This window comes from Chiloscyllium plagiosum, unplaced genomic scaffold (genome assembly GCF_004010195.1).
Source record: "Chiloscyllium plagiosum isolate BGI_BamShark_2017 unplaced genomic scaffold, ASM401019v2 scaf_23024, whole genome shotgun sequence".
Lineage (NCBI taxonomy): Eukaryota > Metazoa > Chordata > Chondrichthyes > Orectolobiformes > Hemiscylliidae > Chiloscyllium > Chiloscyllium plagiosum.
Window position 1 is genome coordinate 5,407 of NW_025206339.1, and position 6,075 is coordinate 11,481.

Sequence of the window (6,075 nt, forward strand, 5' to 3'; positions counted from 1 at the left end):
CCAGGAAGCCGGGGTTTTGTGCTCAATGTTCCATTCTCAAGCTTATCCTTTATTTTTCTCTCTCCCTGGAGGTGCTTAATTGTGGAGTCCAATTCGAAGAATATCCAAGACAAAGCTGTCACTCTGAGTGAATCCAGAGAGTGGATGTTATTGGCAGAGGAATCCATCTCAGGTGAGAGGCACAGTCCCCTTTCACTCCGACACAGATTCACAGGGCGGCACGGTGGTTAGCACTATTGCCTCACAGTGCCAGAGACCCAGGTTCAATTCCCACCTCAGGGAACTTTCTGTGTGGAGTTTGCACATTCTCCCCGTGTCTGCGTGGGTTTCCTCCGGGTGCTCCGGTTTCCTCCCACAGTCCAAAAATGTGCAGGTTAGGTGAATTGGCCATGCTAAATTGCCCGTAGTGTTAGGCGAAGGGGTAAATGTAGGGGAATAGGTCTGGGTGGGTTGCTCTTCAGAGGATCGATGTGGACTTGTTGGGCCGAAGGACCTGTTTCCACTACTGTAAGTAATCTAAACCTTCCAGCAGGCTTACTGGGCAAGGTACTGAGCAGGAACCTGGAGTAATGTACCCCACAGACACACGAATATTGAGTGTAACTGTCACTGTTCCATTGCAGTCCAGTCAGAGTCCCACTCTGGCTTCTTCATGCCAATGCATGTCCCCAGCAGGTCACAATGAGGCAAAGATATCCTGTAGAAACCACACCGAGTCCGGGCCCCTGAGTCTCATGACCCTATGACTGGGCCTCTGACCTCACAATGAGAGATGGCCCTCCCTTATCTCGAGTGGAGACTGGGAAATGGTCAATAGAATTTCAACCTTGAACACAGCCGGTTGAAGGAAGTGGGGTAGGGTGCAGAATCAGCGAAAAATATTCAAATGACAACAGTGGTGATGCTCATAACTTCCAAGATTCACACAGTCCCTCTCAGTCTGGATGGGAGCGACTTGCCATTTGGAGTGAACTCCATTTCCCCACAATCTGAAACACATTGAAGATTAAACAGAAACTAAAGAGATGGAAACACCGTGTAAATAATGGAGAGATTGGGGGTGGTGCTCAATAATAAATATAGAAACATATTGAACCTAATCTATATTGAATTTCTAATACTAAAGCAGCTCATAAACACTCACTTGATCCATTGCAGACTCTGCAGTTTGTACACGGTGGAACAATGAGGGGACAGAATTGTTGGTTAAGATGTTTAATGAGATGGACAACTCCATCAGTGACTGGTTTGTACTGAAAGCAAGGGCAAGTTTCTCAGCACAAAGCTCTGAGAAGGCAGTAGAACATACCCTAGGGGAGACAAAGAAAGAACAAGAACTAAAGTTTATTAAACAGCAGTATTTCTGACAGACGTAACTGTAAAATATGGGATATTCTGTTCCAGTAAACTGAAGACAGGAAGCAGGTGGAATGTTCCTAGGTCCTGAAATGACATAGATGACAATGATAAGCCTGGGAGCATCCCATCAGAACTCAAGCAGTGCCTTCCCGGACATCAAGAGCAATAAATCACAATTCCCAATTGAGCTTTTCTCTGTTTTCAGTCATGGGAATTGGCATCGCTGGCTGGGCCAGCATTTATTGCTCATTCCCAGTTGTCACCTTCAAAACACGGGGATGAGCTTTTTGAATTGCCGCAGTCTAACTGTCCATTGTGGGTTGACCCACAATATCTTAGGGAGGGAATTCCAGGATTTTCACTCACTGACAGTGATATTTCCAACTCAGGATGGTGAGTGGTTTAGAGTGGAATTTTCAAGGGTGGTGCTCCTATGTATCTGCTGCACTTGTCCTTCTAGATGGAAGTGGTCACGGATTGAGAGGTACTGTCAAAGGATCTTTGATGAACTTCTGCAGTGCAACTTGTAGATAATACGCACTGCTGCTACTGAGCATCGATGATGGAGGGACTGGGGATGCATGCAGATGTGGTGTCAATCAAGTGCACAAGGATATAGAAACATGTACTAGGATTTATGTTTAGCTCTTAGTCCCACTTACAGAACAAACTGCTTTAGTTCTCCAACCTCAAAATGTTAATTCAAATATTAACTCATCTTGATTTTAAGTGCAGAAAATTTCTGCATTACCAACAGTAAAAAACGTGGAATTGTCATTACTGAGGGCCAAGTCAAAGTAAGGAAGGTTACATTAATACTTTCCTTAAATCTCATCAGATTGAATTCAAAGGAATATTTCAATTTTCTTGATTATTCTGTGCGTAGTGAAGGTAATCAGTTCTAAAATTAAGTAGACAGCATAAAATATTTTCAGAACTTAGTATATCCATTAACTTAGAATACATGGGATAAAAACATTCCCATTGGTGAAAGAATAGAGAACCAGAAAGTATTTATTTCAGGTAAGTGGTAAAAGAAGCAATGGCAACATATGGAAATTATTTTTGGCATTAAATGGTTAGAATCTGGAATGTTCTGCCTGTGGGTGTGGTAAGGTCGGTACAAATCAGGCATTCAAGACAGCAAAGGATTATTTTCGTAAAAGCAAAATGCGGAAATTGACAGCGAGAAGGAAGACAAATAAAACTTTGCAGGTGTTTGTGAGGAAAGTTGGCACAGTTTGAATGGCATTCTTTCTTGCAGTAATCTCTCAATGGTTTTATTAGTAACAGGTTCAATGATGCAAATGATGTGGCTCAAATATTAATCTATAATTGTAGCCACCCAGTTGTTATGAATGAATGCCCAGTACTTCTCTCTCTCTCCCCTCTCCCCCACCCGTATTATCTATGTTTTTCAGTTTGGTGTCAATATTTCCACTCCTGAACCTTCCAGTTCATTACTGATCAGCTTCAGAAATGTTAGTGACTGATTTGTAGTGACAGCAGAAACAAGATCATGAGCACCAGAATTTGAGGCGCCAGCATTTGTCAGGCTTGGGTTTAGAGATGGAGAGAGAAAAAAGAAATGGAAAATTGAAATTAAAGTGAAGCAGACATGAAATCTGTCATGAGCGCTCCGATACAAATAAAAGTGTTCATTTTGGAAGGGAAACAATAGATCAGTATTATTTAAATAGGGAAAAGATGCAACACAAAAACGGAGGGGAGCTTGTGCAGGAAACACAAAGCTAACAGACAGGGTGCAGTAGATAATGTTAATGGAATGTTTGATCTAATTTCAAGTTGGTTGACGTACAAGATTCAGGAAGTCTTACTGCAGCTGCACAAGATGCTGACGAGACTACATTGGGAGAACTGTGAGCAGATATGGAAATGTGTTGCTGGAAAAGCGCAGCAGGTCAGGCAGCATCTAGGGAACAGGAGAATCGACGTTTCGGGCATTAGCCTTTCTTCAGGAATTCACAGTTCCTTCAGGAATTCACAATTCACAGCTCCCCTCAGAACTGTGAGCAGCTTTGCTTCCTTTCAGGAAAGATTTCATTTCATTGAATGCAGTTCAGAGAAGATTCACTTGGATGATTTGTAGTATGGGGAGATTGTCTTAAAAACAAATGTTTAACAGGCTGGGACACTACTTAGTGCAATTTAAAAAAATGAGAGATCATCTCATTGAAACAAATGGGATTCTTAACGGGCCTGACAGGGTAAATACTGAAAGGACGTTTCCCCTCATGGGAAAGTCTAGAACCAGAGGACAGTCTTAAATTGGCGCCCCTTTATTCTAAGGCAGAGATGAGGAGAAATTTCCTCTCTGAGGAATTCTTTAGAATTCCATGCCATAGGGAGCTGTGGGGGCAGAATCATTGAGTCATCCAGCATGGAAACAGACCCTTCAGTCCTACCAGTCCATGCCAAACAATCCCAGACTAAACTAGCCCCACCTGCATGCTCCTGGCCCACATCCCTCCAAACATTTCCTATTCATCTACCCATCCAAATGTATTTTAAACATTGCAATTGTACCCACATCCACCACTTCCTCAGGAAATCCATTCTACATGTGAACCACCCTCTGTGGAAAAAAAGTTGCTCTCAAGTCTTCACAAAATCTCTCTTCTCCCTGAAAAATACGCACCCGAGTCTCAAAATCCCCCATCCTCGGTAAAAGAAAAACTACAGATTAACTCATTATCCTATAAAATTCTGTCAGGTCTCTTCTCAACCTCCTATGATCCAGTGGAAAAAAATTCTAGCCTTTCTTTATAACTGAAGCCTTCCATACTCGGCAAAATCCTAGTAAATCTCTTCTGAATCATCTCCAGCTTAATAATATTCTTCCTATAACTGGGCGAGCATAAACGGACACAGCATTCCAGCAGAGGCCTCACCAATATTCTGCACAACTTTAACATGACTTCTGAACCCCTCTACTCAAAAGGCTGAGCAACGAAGGCAAGCATGCCAAACGCATTTCTAAACACCCTATGTATGATGCAAACTTCAATGATGCAGTCGGGGAATCAAGGATTATGAAGAAAGGGCAGAAAAGTGGAAATGTCGGATCAGCCATGATCCTATTGAATGGCAAAGGAGGCTAAAGGGGCTGAATGGCCTGTTACTACTTATGGACTTATGTCTTAATGACGTACAATGTATAACATTTTACAACACGATCACTGACCATAATAATGTACAGTGTTCCTTTAATGTGGAATATTTAAAATATTTTAATTACTGTCACTGACATGAATACTATGGAATTTATTAACTCACTGATAATAGCAACGTGCTAATTATTGTTAATGTGTAATAGAACTATTAATGTACAAAATGATTATTATTGACAATTTTGCTGATAAGAATTGTCGGACTGTTTAATGCCACTACTACTTCTGCTGGTTAAGTACTTTCTTTCAAATTACACAATCACTAACACAAATAGTGGGCAGCTTAATTAATAAGTCATTACAAGGTCTAACAATAATGCACTGTTGTTAATGATATAACTACTGTCAGTCATCATCACACTGTGCCAGATATTCATTTCTTATAATCACGCAATCTGGTACTTACCTCAGAATCTATATTTTACAGTTTGGAATCCCCAGAGCTACAAACAGTTGTTCATTTGGACCTTTGGGCCAGGTCCATTACTGATCAATGTGCCATGAGAGCAGAGATGAGATCCTAGGTCCCAGAATCTGTCACGGACACCAATAATGCTAGAAATTGGATCAAACAAGGGAAATAATGGAAAGCAGAAAAGATAGCATGTATAAAATTCAGTATGGACAAGGAAAGTGCAGCTATGTACAGTCTTTACAGAACAATGTTACTGATAGAAGTATATTTGTACGATTATCAATTCTAACAAAAGTGCACCTTATTTAACAATACCAATACTATACCATTTTTATTAATTGCAATGTACCGAATTTATCATTCTCACTGAGTACTGTGAATAAAGTATTGTTGATATGAAGAAATCCACTGCTTTTTAATCGTTGCTGATACAGTACATTGTCAGACAATGTCAAACACAATGCCACAAAGGCTGGTACTTCCTGCAGTGTGTGTATTTTACAGTTTGTATTCCTCAGTCACATACAGTCCTTTCACTGGTACAGACACAGAATACAGGAGATTGCCCAATTCTTCTGTACCATGCACAGCCGGATTTTAGGTTCAATCAATTCGGAGTTTGATTACTGGGTAGGCCTGGAAGAGCTGGCAAATATGATGCCATCTGTTTTACCTCTCCACTCTTGTCCAATTTCACATCCACTGTTTGCTATTAATGTCATTCCTGATATGCTTAAACTTGCACACATTTTATTAAGTGTACATTGTCAGATATCTAGCCATTATAAACATCTCACATTCTTCTACTTACTCCAGTCCCTGTATTTTGCAGTTTGGTTTCCTCTCAACCACAGATGTAATTTTATTCCTGAATCTCCTGGATCATTACTCTGGAGACTAAACAAAGGTAGCGAGAAACATATACAGTCAAACCAAAATATATGCAAAGTTTGTGTCTTGAGTATTACAGGAAACACGAAAAAGTCAAATGAAACCTTTTTTGAAGTAAAAATACAATTCAACAGGACAAATTGGAAGGTTCTACTGCAATTAATAAATGGCAAGTAACAATGAGTAACTAAAGACCCATCACTGGAGCTATACCTCACC

General features: G+C 40.6%; 1 long non-coding RNA gene across 2 annotated transcripts; it reads right to left on the reverse strand.

Moving 5' to 3' along the window:
• Positions 1–446: 446 nt before the first annotated feature.
• LOC122546507 lies at positions 447–5,994 on the reverse strand. Of its 2 annotated transcripts, XR_006310761.1 has the most exons (4): positions 5,777–5,994; positions 4,957–5,105; positions 1,145–1,310; positions 447–989 (listed from the first exon to the last, which is right to left on the reverse strand). It is a non-coding gene; the product is annotated as an uncharacterized LOC122546507 (long non-coding RNA). The 2 variants fall into 2 exon arrangements; XR_006310760.1 differs by having other exon boundaries at positions 4,957–5,994.
• Positions 5,995–6,075: the final 81 nt, after the last annotated feature.